General features: G+C 29.6%; 2 protein-coding genes across 5 annotated transcripts in view; one reads left to right on the top strand and one right to left on the bottom strand.

Moving 5' to 3' along the window:
- Positions 1-14,494, bottom strand: part of LOC117171383 — a 370,121-nt gene that overhangs the window by 165,444 nt on the left and 190,183 nt on the right. The gene's annotated exons all lie outside the window — the stretch shown is intronic.
- LOC117171382 (golgin subfamily A member 6-like protein 22) overlaps positions 4,119-14,494 on the top strand; it is a 159,526-nt gene continuing 149,150 nt past the window's right edge. The window contains exons 1-2 of one of the 4 annotated variants that reach the window (XM_033358632.1): positions 4,119-4,280; positions 7,399-7,612. The gene's annotated coding sequence lies outside the window, so the exon portion shown is untranslated. Of the gene's footprint in view, positions 4,281-5,765; positions 5,861-7,398; positions 7,613-14,494 lie in introns of all 4 variants that reach the window. The other 3 variants (XM_033358633.1, XM_033358631.1, XM_033358634.1) reach the window with 3 other exon arrangements.

Raw genomic sequence — 14,494 nt, 5'->3', positions numbered from 1 at the left:
AAGTAGTATTTATTGCTTGCATAACGTTTTAATAAAACTGGGATAGTATAAAATTAATTCTTAGATACAAATTCATAGGAATTAAAAGAAAAACTTTTTGACAGTAAATATTTTAAATGTACCAAAATTTCTGTGACATACAGCATCCCAATATTAAAATTCCGTACATTTTTGAATTTGCAGACGTAGCAGGTTGACATTTATACACTTTTTCTCACCTATTTTCAAATTTGTCTTCCATTTCACCTATTTTAGAAACTTGACACTTCTTTTATCTTTTTCAATTGACAAAATAAATTGTCATCTACGGTTTGAATTTTTAGAACCTATCAGACCGTATTCATTTTTAATCTGTCTGTGGTTCGATATTATAGTGTCGCACAATCAGTCGCTTACGAAATATGTTGATTTTAATGAAAAGATGACGCAATTTTTGTTTATTCAATTCAAAAAATTGGTAAAAGTTAGAAATATTAAAATTTTATAAAGCAGATGACGGCGACTATCAGACAAAGTTGTCGATCTTTAAAATCTGATAATCTTTATAATAATTTAGGTATTTAACTTTTTCTTCTTTCATGTGATTGTAAGGCAATTAATTAAAACATCCTAGCAGCTTTATATCCGAATAAAACTAATGCGTTATATTCGACATGTTTACTGAAGTATACATAAAATTGGTTAAAATAATATTTCCTCAAAATAATACTTTCTATGCTATGATAAAAAAAACTTTTACTTCGTTTTTTTCTCCTAAAATTCTATTTTTGATGATAATCAAAAGCAATATATTTTTAACTTATACGCAGTTGCTCAAATTGTTTTTTTTTCAGTATTTGATCACAAAAATATCTTATGAGCAATATAACGACACCATAATAATGTATCATTTTGCAAAAAATATAGTTTTATCTTGTATTATTTTTAGTTTAGTTCAAAGTTTATTGAATAAGCGATATAGAGAAAAGTCGGAACATGCTATTTTTTAAGTCTTTTTAAAAGAAATGGGTATTTTCATTTTCTTCATTTTTTTTCATTTTCTTATCTGTCAGGTAAAATACGTATCGTCCGATTTACTTTCAAATTATTCAGTTGGAATTTTTTGTTGTTGATAATTATAGTGAAGCGTTTGCAGCAAATAAAAATATGAGGATAAACATTGATTTACATGTTCATTTAACTTGTAATGCTTTTTTTTGACACCTATTTAAAAATATATATACTGCGAAAAAAATAGACTGCGATAACTAAATTTGTCTAAATTTGGATGACTTGTCGAAATATAAACGCTTCATGATCCAATGTGTTGAAATATTGAAAACCTTTGTATTTGAGGTCTATTCACATTTTGAATCCTTTACATTTAAGCTATATATCAGCGTTCAATTTCAGAACGTCACTCATTATACAATATCATAATATTGGGTGGGTTCCCAATGTGCTTATATGTACTGGATATCTACGCGAGTGACTTGGAATTTGTTCTCGGGAGTTTTCTAAGGATTCGGCTTTGTGGATAACATTTTTTTAAGGTTTAGTGAATGATTAAAAAATGCGAATCATCGTAAGGTTAAAATGTTTATTGACATATGTCGTCTTCTTGAAGATTCATTATTGTTGGATTCTTCATATCTTCAAGGTAAACTTAAACATATAAAGAGGAACAGAAAAACTAAATCCTATAAATATGAAAATATTCACTTCAAACACAGAAAAAACTAAGAATCAAATTTGTTGCAGGAAATTGTTTTATAGCGATAAAGTTTTGTTTAGCCAACTTCGCGTATTTCAAAAAACACGTGTTTGTCATGGAAAAACAAAAGAAAGTTTAACCTATTTTTGTGTAAAGTTTATCCTATGAAGTTAATTTTTGTTGCGGAGAATCTTTCATCGGAAATCGATGTAAAGTTTATCTTCTGTTTTTTCTGTGAATTTTCTAGAAGGAGAAACAACATAAAGAGCGATTGACTGCACTGGCATTGCTCAAAGTAGGATTCAAGCACACACAAACACACACACCTTTTATAAATTTAAACACATAAATAGACTATTATAAATATTGTTTATGACCAATCTTCCAAAATTTTAAATTTTTCTTCTAACTGATAAAATAATGACAAAAGAAGTGTTTTAAGCAAAGTTAAGCTTAGCACAGCAGTGCGCCGAGTCTTGGCCTAAATCTGGCTCTTGCTCTTAAAACATGGTTTGCCATGGTAAAAGTAACATTGGGTCCAATTGTGCGCCTTTGTTGGATTAGACTCTGGCTTTTCCTATTAAAACATGTTTTTCCAGGGCAAAGATGAAGTTTGGTACAGCAGTCCGCAAAGTCCAGTAATGTGACGTCACTGAGCCAAACTTTAGTTAGTCCTTGTAAAAAATTATACGATGTAGTCAAAGTGGTACTTGGCCCTGACTAGTTTTTCCCTTATCTCTAGTCAGGCTCTAGTGGAGAAACAAGTCGGAGCCCCATCTAGAACGTAACTCTGAGGCCCACTACTGCTATACCCTAACGATATGACAAAAAAGGTATTTAAAAAATGAATATTAATTAATTACGAGTATTTTTAGTTTAAATATTAATGGCCCTGCTTATAGTGAATCCATATATTTAATTCTTATACATTATATTAGAAATAAAATGTCTAAAGCTACGGGGTATCGAACCTACATATTTATATCTAAATCTATCGCCTAAAAAACGGGAGTTTTAACCACTGCGCTAAACGGACAAGTTGAAACTCGATGAAAAAGCCATCCTCATAACATATAGTTTAAAAAAGTTAAAAAGTTAAATATTAAACTCTCTTTTTCTAATTAAATATTTAGTATTACACGCCATCATTTTTAAGTAATTAAATTCAATCGTCTGCAATTTTTCTGCGTATATTTTATTCATTCAGTTTTCGAGAATAACGAGTTCGAATACTCATAAAAACATTATTTTTGCATACTGAAACCTTCAAAAGCCTCAAAATTTTATTTTAGGCAATATAAGATTTTAGGAGTTCTCTGGTCGGGGCCCCATTAGACACAGATAGATTTTCCCTACCTATACGAAGCTTGGAAATCTTCACTAGAACCTTACAGGCCATCCATCAGTTTTTTCTAGATTAGATATTCCGAATGTGGTCCAACTAGTTTTTTCCAGACTAGATATTCTGATAGGGGCCCCACCAGAACCCAACTTCAAATAGGGAAAGATGGGGAAATTTCTGCACGGGAAGCTAATATAGGCAGCCATTACTGGAACAACACTAGGCCGATTGAAATGCCTATATTGGCCCAATAACGTTAGCCCATCTTTGGCCGTCGAAATTGGTCCAAGTTTGGGCCGTGCGTCCAACTGCGGAAATTTACACTTGGGTGTATGTGCCATTTTGAATTTTAGCATTTTGACTGCAGATTCGTAATCAGCGACCCACAAAACTCTCGAGAATTTATTTGGAAGCCGCGGGCCTTTCTTACATTTTTTGTCTGTCATATTACATCCGCCAGTTTGAACTTTGAAAATTTCAAAAATGTTCTTCCAAATTCGTAATCAGCAAACCACAGAACCTTGCGTGCATGAAGTTCCAACCAATTCGTATGCATAGAAAAATGTATTACTTCTTAAATTAAAATATGTATAAATATTCATCAGTTATCAAAAATATTGTCCTTGATTTTCTTTTCTATTATTTTTAATAAATCCTTCTATGAAACATGAAAATATTTTTCCTCTTTACAACTGTCTCACTATTTATAATAATTTTTTACGATGCTACGCACTAAACGTCAATATATCTTGGTCCTAAATACGTCAAAAGCAATTGACAGACTGCGACTGGCCTTTCGCGCCGTTAAGCTTCGTGGGTCAAATCGTTCGTCCCGCATTTCCTTGTCACATATTAGGTTTAACTGCAGCACAAACGGCGAATGTCAAAGGCAGAGACAAATCGGATCTCATCCTATTCGAGCAATCTAGTCGACTCGAACTTAAAGTATAAGTGCCAAGAGGTTAAGAACTGAACACTACATTATAGACGCTAGCTTCGTGGATGAAGGGGTGGGGGTATGTGAGTAGGGGGTGGGTGCATAGAGGGGACTCTTGCTTGGATCAGCGGCACGATGAACGAACGCAAGCAAACGCAGTTTATAAATCGCGAGGATGCCCGTCTGCGATTATGCAGTTACACTTCTAATCGGTTCAGCTAAACGATCTAAAGTCATCCATTCGCGTTCTGTCAACAGTGACAGTTGCTCGAAAGTTTTTCCGAAAATTGAAAAAGTGCAAATTTCCGGTAGGGCACATTGTCAGAGACTTTTGTTTCTTTGTGTTGTGTTCTTTAGAGAAAGTTTCTTGAAAAAAGATATTAATCATTCAAATAAAAAGAAGTTTTTTAAAAGAGAGAAAAAGATTTAGATAGAAGTTTTTTTCATTTTTGTTAGCAGAGATATGAAGAAAGTATCAGATTTTTGATTATTCGTTTTGATTTTGTTTGGTCTATTAGTGAAGAAAGTTGTAGAAGATTTGGGTGAAGTTTGCATTTTGGATAAGTAGTTAGACAATTTTGGTAAGACAGATATACTTGTTAATTAACAAAAATTGAGATTTTATTGGTTCAACAAAAGGTTTGTTGAAAAAATTCTGTTGTTGTTAGGATAATAGTAAATTTTTTTGTTTCTATAGCTACCAATTTATTTTGATTTCTGAATCAAATATTTTTCTCACATGAGTGAAGCATACATTTTCAACAAGTAGTAAAAATAAGTTTAGGTAAGACAACAAGCCTAGAGACCATCCCATTTGTTAATTAAAAATTTTTTGTTTCGAATGTTCTCTAGAATTTTTAAATCAGTAATAAAATCATTTTTTATAGGGCAGTGATCTAGTTTTGCGTACATATTATAAGGTATAAAATTTAGAGATAAAAAATAGACGAAAAAATACCTCACTAAACTGAAAAAAATTAATTAATTAATTAATTAATAATTCCTAAGCTGAACTTGATTTTTGCTTAATTAACTAAAGGTTGACTTAAATTCAAGTTTATAAATATATACTAGGGTGTTCAGTAAAAATTTGTATTTTTAAGTATTGCAAATTCTCCTCTATTTTGACAGGAAAAACCTTTTTTTTTTTTAAACTATAAGAATCTTTAGTTAAATGATAAATGAAACGGTTTGATGAGGCAAAAACTCAAAATTATTGTTACTCTTGTTACTATGATGTCTCAAATATGGCTCTATCGCAATGTATAGGAATGATCATATTTAAAGAGAAGTTGGAAATGGGTAGGGATTTGACCAACCTTATTTGTTTTATTGACCATAGGGGTGCCTTTCCGCCCCCACGAAACGTTGGAAAAGGGTAGGGTTTTTACAAAATTATTTTTGTGGGCTGTCAAAGGGGTGTTCCTGGCCGTTTGGATGTTTAAAAGCACCTAAACGGTGAGTTAAATATGATCATTCTGATATCGTGACATACCCATATTTAAACTTCTTTCTGGTCAAATTGCTTTATTTATCAGTCAGTTAAAGATTCTAATAGTTTGTTACAGAAAAATACTGTTTTTCCAGCAAATAAACAGGTGACGCCCCTATTCTACAATTGCACCAAAGTAATTGATTTATGAATGTAAAATACTTATACCGGATAACAGAAAAAAATCTTGAATTTCGAAACACATATTTTTTTAATATAAAAATTTCCAGCTTTAAAATGTATTTTTAGCCAAACTTTAAAAAAGATTTAAGATAGTTAATTAATGTTGATTTGAGTGCAGTGCTCTTCTGCAAATGATTCGAAAAGTCAACAAACTGCATGGCATGTGTAACTCCTAAAAATCAGAATTGGGGTAAATACCAATATCCTTTTCAGGTAAGTTATAGCTAAACATCCATTTGTAAGTTTTATCTTTTTAGTTTGTCTCTTTTCAATCTAAAAACGTGTATTTCAGTTGTATTTCGAAGTTATTTAATGTATTCAATATGGATAATATTCTCCTTATATTGTAAAAGAAATCCTGTGCATATTATTTCTAGAAAAAGAAGAAAGTATAAGAACTATTTCAAATCATTCATTGTAATAAAATTAGAAATGTTAATATCTTAAGCTCGGTAAGATAAAAAGGGTTCCATTGTATCATAAGTTTGAAGTTTTTTTCCTTAATAAATAAGAGTCATGAAAGAATTTTGTAACCATAAATTTGTATTCCTTAAAAATCTAAAACCTAGTAAATTTATTTTTACACCTAAAACGAAACGCCTAACCATTTTTTTAAATCAATAAAATTGTTGCCAGTATTTTTTCACCGAAAAGAAGAAATTTGAGAAGTAGCGTTAGCAACATTCAAAAATACAAATTTTTCTTGTGGACTTAATATATACGCAGCTAAAGTCAGAAGAAATGTTTTGTTGAAGTTTTCATAAAGTAGAATAGAAAGTTTCAAAAACCCAAAAATTAATTATATTATTAGAATCAGGAATAAAAAAACTTAAAAAATTTGGAAATAAATTCATATTTATCGATTTTTACATTTGGACTTTTGGTGATAAATTAAACAAAATCAGGAATCTATACAACAGGTATTCATATTTTATCAAATTCTCAGGAATATTTACTATTGGATAGAATATATTAATATTTTATTACGTGCTACAGAACGTTCTAATGATCATTGCATTGCAAACATCGAACTGTAAAAAAATAGGCTTATTTCGATATATAGAGCAACTCTAACCTTAGTTTTTATTAGGAACAAACGTAACTCGTTTCTTTATACAAAAGTACCTGAGCTTGAAATTTTTAATGGAGGTTTTTTGACCAGGGAAATTAATTAATCGTTTTAGATGTTAATTTTGTTTGTCTACTTGGTCTAAATCAAAATTATTGAAATATTGATTAATCTTAAGATTGTGAAGAAAATGCTCTTTATCTCCGCTGGGATATGAGCCCAGGTCCTTCAGATTGCTGGTCTAATGTTCTATTGCCGGCAATCTGAAGGACCTGAGCTCATATCCCAGCGGAGCTGGAGAGAATTTTTTTCACAATCTTAAGATTAATCAATTTTTTAATAATATTGATTTCGACCAAGTAGACAAACAAAATTAACATCTAAAAGTACCTGAGCTTTACTCTATATTGCATGGAGTAGCCAAAATTAGATTTAATTCTCATTTTTCCTATTCATGGGGAATTCGTTTTTGGAAGTAATAACAGGCACTTCTGGTAAGACAATTTCAAATCGTTTGTTTCAAGCTGCTAACTCATCAGCCGAATATCTTAAGTCAATGATACTTTCTTCCCGCTGTGGGATATAGTATTTTTTACTATATTCAATATTCATTACATGTTTTTACTATACTGATATAGTAGCGTTTGTTACATAATATCTCGATTATTAATTGTATTTACAGATAATATTAAGTTTTCTAAAAAGTAAATCGACAAAGAGTGAGAAAATTGGAGGTAGAGATGAAATGAGAGATAACCTGGTACAACGAGGACGAGATCGCACCTCATGCTCTCGTATGAATCGCGTGTGTAGTCACTATTCACTTGTGTACGGATGAACCTTAGGTGAAGTGCTGTCAGTTGTTGGCTGTCGTTCCATTCAGCCTTCGAGTTTGAGTAAGTCCGGAATGTTGAACTTGCACCTTTATTTTGACCTCTCCCCTTGATCCTGTCCCCTTAACCCCTTTAGATGCATTCATATTATTTGCATCTAATCTCCTCCAATTGTTCTAACACACCTAAAGATTGAAGCAGAATCTACAAGACAATAGAGGTATTGTCCGAAATTCTATCCCGAAATGTCGTAATATAGAACTCCAGAAGTGTCCCTTTATGCTTAAATTTTATGGTTATTAAACTCAAATAATCGCCACTAAGTAAAAAATAAACGCAAATATCTTTTCACGAAAGAAGGCTAGTTATCGTGCGTGTTGCAAATCTCAGTTCATTCTTCATTTACTTGCATCAAACCTTTGAAAATCAATACAAAATTGCAAAAAAATTACTTCTGTGCATTCATTTTCCATATTACGTCAAATGAATTTATCAGCTCGACTATCTTATCTATTAGTACAAAAAACTTCAATTTCATTTCACCAAACCCAACTGCGATAAAACAACTCTGTGAAGTAGAAAATTAAAATTACAATCAACGTAGCTTGTAAAATTAAGGTTTCCAAAGTAATTCTAGAAGATATCTAAGTTTTTAAATTCAATGAACTGAAAAATTATAGAAACTTTGAGATTCTATTGTAATCTGAAAAAATTCAAACTTGGCGACATTTTCTCTTTTAAATACATTCTAAGAGCTTTTACGATCTCTACAATTTTTTAATTTAACAAATTTAAATATGTTTTATAATTACTTTCCAAACTTTGATTTCACAAACCATGTTGACTGTACTGATAACTTTTAAATCGTCGGAATTTTTTGCATCTTAAACATTTTTGTTGAGATGCTCTAAAATACAAGGCTAAAGTTTGATTATTTTTAGCTTTAAGGGGAGTATTTTGCTTAAAAATACAGATCCTGTTATTATATAGGATGATTTCATACTAGATTTTAAGTTTCAAATTAATGATTCTGAGAACCCGCCAATGGTCTCATTTTATTACCATTGGATACTGATTTTTCTGATTGATATTTTAATACCTGAAAGGAGCTCTGAAATAATATTTCTTATTTACATATAGACTCAAATTCTTCCGCCAATGCTATACCAAGACAGTTCTAATTAAATATCTTAGAACTTATAGATAAAATTTACTTATCATAATCCAAATTCCTCTAAAAAAATAAAAACACAGTATCGCGTGTCCCATGATTCAGGATCGTTTCCTGCTGTATGTAATTTTCAACTTTTATCTTGTCCCTTTTTTAAGTGATAATATATAATTGATAATTATATGCCCAGGATTTAATCGGCGATATATAGGGATGCAGTATGACTTTCAGATCAGAAATCTAATCTATCTACGAGTTATCACTTTCATAATGCTTATATAGCGTCCATGAAGAATGTAAATAAGACGGATTCTTGACCTGTCGTCGAAAGCCAAGGATCTCGGCTTCCTTTTTTTCTGCGTATCGTTTCCTCTTTACCTGGAGAGCCTCAGTATCGAGAAATTGCTTGTCCATTTTAGTGTCGAATATCGCGTGATATCTCATTAGCTGTAAGTACTTCGGGTCATTACACGAATCGATGATTCAAGTAACAAGCTATCATAAATTACCTTGTCACAATAACGTCCCTTGAAAGTAGTTATATGTGTGAATAGACATTGGACAATGTATGTTGTGTGCCTGTGAGTGTTGTATGGACATAATTGTTCATTATTATATGTCAATTTTGTATCGTGATAAGCGAATAACAACGTTGGATCTAGATGTCATAGTAAATCCTGCAGTATCCAACCCAAAAGGGCTTGTACCTCACGTTTTTCTTCTGAAATCCTTAGTGATTATTTTGAGATAAAAAAAGAACAAAAATTGCTGGAGGGATTGTTGAATAATCTTAAATTCTATTTTTTTATTTTCAGGTTATTATGTATATTTTTGTAAAAATTTCCCAGAGTGGTGCTGTTGTAGCTCCAACTCTAATCTGACATAGGAAAAAAAGTGTGCAATTTTTAGGAAAAGGTTGAAAAAATAACAAATTTTTCACTTAAAAAAACTTGTCTTTACTTTGGGCATGCCACTTTGAATTCGTTCGAACCAAAACTGAAGACCTAATAAATCTAATAAAACGAACCTCAAAATGAACTCTCAAGGCTGTCTCTCCTAAACTGTACCAGATAAAAAATGCTTCATTTTTTTAGTTTTACAGACCATTTAATACACTTCAATTATTTTGAAGATGAATTTGAATTGGTTTTAGAAACCCCTTAAAACTCTAATTTTTTACACTTTTTCCACAATTCTAATGGGTCCCGGATGTCCAAAGATGTTTAAAGTTTAGATACTTTTCTTCGATACCAAACTACAGAGTACAAGTTACAAAGACATTGCTGTGGAGTCAAAATTATCATGAATCATCACTGAAAATATTTTAGAAGCAAAACGAGTAGCGCAGGCCCTTTTGTGTTGAATTCAATCTAAGCTCACCATATCCGAGTTAACAAAAAAACGGCAGCTCAATTAATATTCCCATTGATTATAAAGATGATCCATTTTCAAAGTTAAAAATAAAATTAACGAGCCCAACTTAAAGATCCTAGCATCCGATACGGTGAGGCAAAATTTCAAAATTTGTTCCAAAACAGACTAAGTCGTCAATTCTTCATCGATTTTGATCTGTTTTGTAAATACACTTTAAAATAAATTCAAAACGAAATTATAAGAGCCAATTTAAAAAATTGTTTTATTGCACTTCTGTGTTCAAAAATAAAGCTAAAAATATGAAAATTTTCAAAATTTTATTTTGTACCTTTTCGTAAAAAATGGAAATAAATTTGGGATGAATCCACATAAGTGTAGCCACATAAGTAGTATCTAATACACGAAATTATTTCATAAAATATTATAATTCATTTCTATAAATAAGTTGTGTTAACAAATTTCAAAGTTGGTGGTTCTGCGATTCAAAAATTTTTTCCAGCATATAAGCAATCAATATTTGTTAATTTTATAAACAAATTGTACGAAAAAATGTAAAATCCGGGCATTTAAGGCTAGCCGTAAGTTATGTTTCCATCAGAATAGTTTGAAATTATCCTCATTTAGATTTTGGCAGAAAAAAGTTTTAATTTTGTTAGTATAATTATATAACACATTAAATTAAGCCTCTTTTACCTAAAAACTACAGTTGAGCCAATTTTTTGACGTGAAACTAGTCCGTTCTGCTATTTTAGTTTAAAAAAATATTCTCTTTCTTGAAATGAAATTTGATTTTGTAATTTGAAACCTGAAAATTTTGAAATGATAACAATTTTACTGAAAATAGTCTTGATTCAAGTCAAAGAGATCTTACTTCGACAAAGCAAAACGGCCTTAGGAACTATAATTTTAAGAAAAATGGGCTTAAATGGAGGTTTAACCTTAAAAAGTCTTAATTGAAGATTCGAAAAAACTTAGCTTCAACAAAAGAAAGCTTTTTTTTACAATTTGATTGATAGCTAAATTAAAGCTTTGAAATATTTTGTATTTTTATAACAGCGTTCAAGATTAATTATTAAATTTGAGACATTTTTTAGTAATTTAAATTCTGAAGCCCTATAATTATTCAAGGATTCAGATACATAAAAATTTCAAAAAATTGTGATTGGGAGCTCTAAGATTTTAAGACCACACCAAACATTCCAATATTAGAATGTATTAAAAAAAAAAGATTTGTGGTAACAGTTTAGTACATAAAAATATTTGAAAAGTAGATAGTTTATTTATACTATTCAAATTTGAAGAATTTAGGTATAACTAGATTTTTTTGTCCTATTTAAATAAATAATTTTAAATATTTTTATTTTAAATTTTAATCAAGAATTTTTTAAATATTTCAAGCTTTCCAATTTTTAGCTACAATAAATTTGAAATTACATACTTTCAACACCTTAGAATTTGCATATTTCTACATTTAAACATTGTGTCACTTGAAACAAGTAAATTTTTAATACTTTATAGATTTAAGAATTTCTATTTTTATATAGGTCACTAAGAACCCGAACCAATTTTGGAAAGTATATAAATTTAAATAGTTTCAATTAATTTTGAAAACTTCTGATACTGAAAATATCTTGAAAAAAATTTTTTGATGCTTCGAAATGCATTCAATATTTCAACGTTAAAAGTATCAAAAGCTATTACCATCTAGGGTTCAGGAACATTCTGATTTTAAAATTATACAAATTTTAGAATCTTTTGTAGTTCAAAGTATTATAATTTGGGGCACGATCAAAAATTTTTAAGCATTATTAGACTAATTCCATTTCACTTGGAAAGCTTTCATATTTGGATATATAATTTTATGGTGAAAATAAAGATTAACTGCGAAACCCCAATTTTTTTCTCAAAATTCAGTATTTTTCGAACGAGCGAATTTTAGTTTTTTCAATTGATCCCAAAAAATTAAAAAGTATGAATCTTGATTTCTTAATTTCTTAGGGGGGAAATATATGGTAATATGTACTACATATCATTTGAGTTTCGTATTTGGTAAACCAGAGATAAACCATTTTCAAACAAATATTTTTAAAAAACCCAAATTTCGCATTTTTATCGGAAACACCAATACGTAAAAAAATTTCAGATAAAAGATTACACATATAGAAAGTTCTGCAAATAATTCCTATTGCTTTTTTGTGATAATTTTAATTGTTTACTACATAATATAAAAATTATATTTAAAAAAAGACGGTATTTTTCTAAAGGTTTTCTAACTTAATTATTTAAATATAATGACTTTCAAGTTTGCAAAATTTTGAAAATGAATTTTAGTTGCTTAAACAAATTTTTTTCGCCTGTAAATCGTAAAAAAGTATTACTTTTCTGGATAAATTATACAGTTAATGATTTGCAAGAATAAAATTTCTAACTTAACTTATTTGGTAATTAATTAAACAATTATCATTTATTTGAACAATTGTTTCCCTGTACATCATACAAAGTTTTTTTCTGGAGTTAGTGACACAATTAACGAATATGAACAGTAACATTTTTTGTTTTGGATATCTGGCAATTATTTAAACAATTTCCATCAGTTTAATAATTTGCTAAACAATTTTCATTTGTTTAAACGAGTTTTTATTAGGTAAATGCTAAAAGTGATATTTTTTGTGAGTAAGTTTGCAATTATTTAAACAATTAATATCATTTTTGCGTAGGAAAGATAGAGCAAATTTTGGTTAAAAAATAGCTATTGCAACAATTAGGGTAGCAGTTCTAAAATAAGAAAGTGCTGAATAATAATTGACATTGTTTAAGAGATTTGAAAAACAAAAGTTTTGTCTACCTTTTCTGTAAAAAAAGCACTAGTGAATGATTATAATTTGTTTAAATAATTGAAAAACTGTCTTCCACGATAAAAAACACAGTAACTATTCAAGATTTACAGAAAGAAATACTACATAAATAAATTTAAATTGTTAAAATAATTACCAAATATCGTTAATTATGTTATTTGATTTCAGAAAATAATAACTTTTTCTGATTTATAGCGAAAAAAATATTTAAACAAATGAAATATTCAAATAATTACCAAATATCTTAAGCAAGAAATATTGTTGATTTGAAGGCAGGAAAATTTGTTTTGGAATAAATAATAGTACCGTTTTCAGCCTGAATTTTTACATAAAATTGCTATTTTGCATTTTTTATATCATTTTCCGGGCACAGTATAAGGAGATCAGAAGGGGGGAGGGAGTAGAAGTTTAAAGTTGTTGCGTGGAAATTATTCCTTGAACATTCCTCAAGAGGTGCCCAAACTTCAATTTACCAAAAGTTAATAATAATTACTTCTTTTTCTCATTTTTTGAAAAACCGAGCTTTTCTGATTAAAAACTCCGTGTTAATTTCAAAAGGGGGAGCGGGATCGATTACCAAAAATCGAAAGTCGAATTCTCACAGGTATAAATTTTGACCATCTTATTGGTCATGCATCCAAATATTGAATTCTTTTAAGTTTTTACAAGTAGTAAAAGTACGTCCTGTCAAGACTATCGCATTACTCACTTCCAAATCCAGCTGATTAATTAATTATTTAAATATTATTTTTATTATAATTTAGATTTTATTATAAATCTTCGAAACATTAGAATTCTGTTGCCAGTTGAATTTTTCAAAATAATATAAAGTCTATAAATAATCGAGATCTCATATACACCAGGAATTCTTGCGTAGCCATCAAACCCATTGTTTTCGTTAAAATGCGAATTTATCTGAGATGAGAAATTGCTCCATATATGCATTCCTCTTACTTTTCAAGGGCGAGCAAATATTGACTGCCTCGCTTACGAGATTTTTAATCTTTATTATTCGGTCTACGAGACGTTGAGAATCAAAGTACTTTTTTTGAAGGAAAAACTTTCCGCAGGGCGAAAGTGGGTTCTAAATTCATTCTATTCACCTTGCTTAAGTAAGAAAATGTTTACGCCACTCCCTCCAATACATAGATATACTATTAGACTCAACTCCCGATATAAGACCAGTTTAGGGCATGACTTGCTTTGGCTTATCCTTAATCAGGAGATGTCTTGATTCTTAATGGCTGTAAATTTTGTTCAGAATTTTAAATTAAAAAACTAGAAATGTGTGGAATTTTACTAATATTTGAAAAGAAAGAAAAACATCAAGTTTCCTAAAGAAATGGTAAGTTTGGAAAAATGTTTAAAATAATAAAAATATTGTACAGATTGTAATCAGTTATTTAAATTAAAATATTGACCTCGAAAAACATATTTTTATCATTTATAAACTTGCAAAATAAGCATGCAATTTATTATTTTGGTAAAAATTCAAGCGTTTTGTTGAAAAATCGTCCTTTTGGGTTAAAAATTTAACTATTTGGT

This window comes from Belonocnema kinseyi, chromosome 4, assembly GCF_010883055.1.
Source record: "Belonocnema kinseyi isolate 2016_QV_RU_SX_M_011 chromosome 4, B_treatae_v1, whole genome shotgun sequence".
NCBI classification, from domain to species: Eukaryota; Metazoa; Arthropoda; class Insecta; order Hymenoptera; family Cynipidae; genus Belonocnema; species Belonocnema kinseyi.
The sequence above is the reverse complement of the archived record's forward strand: the minus strand, read 5'-3'. Positions and strand labels throughout refer to the sequence as shown.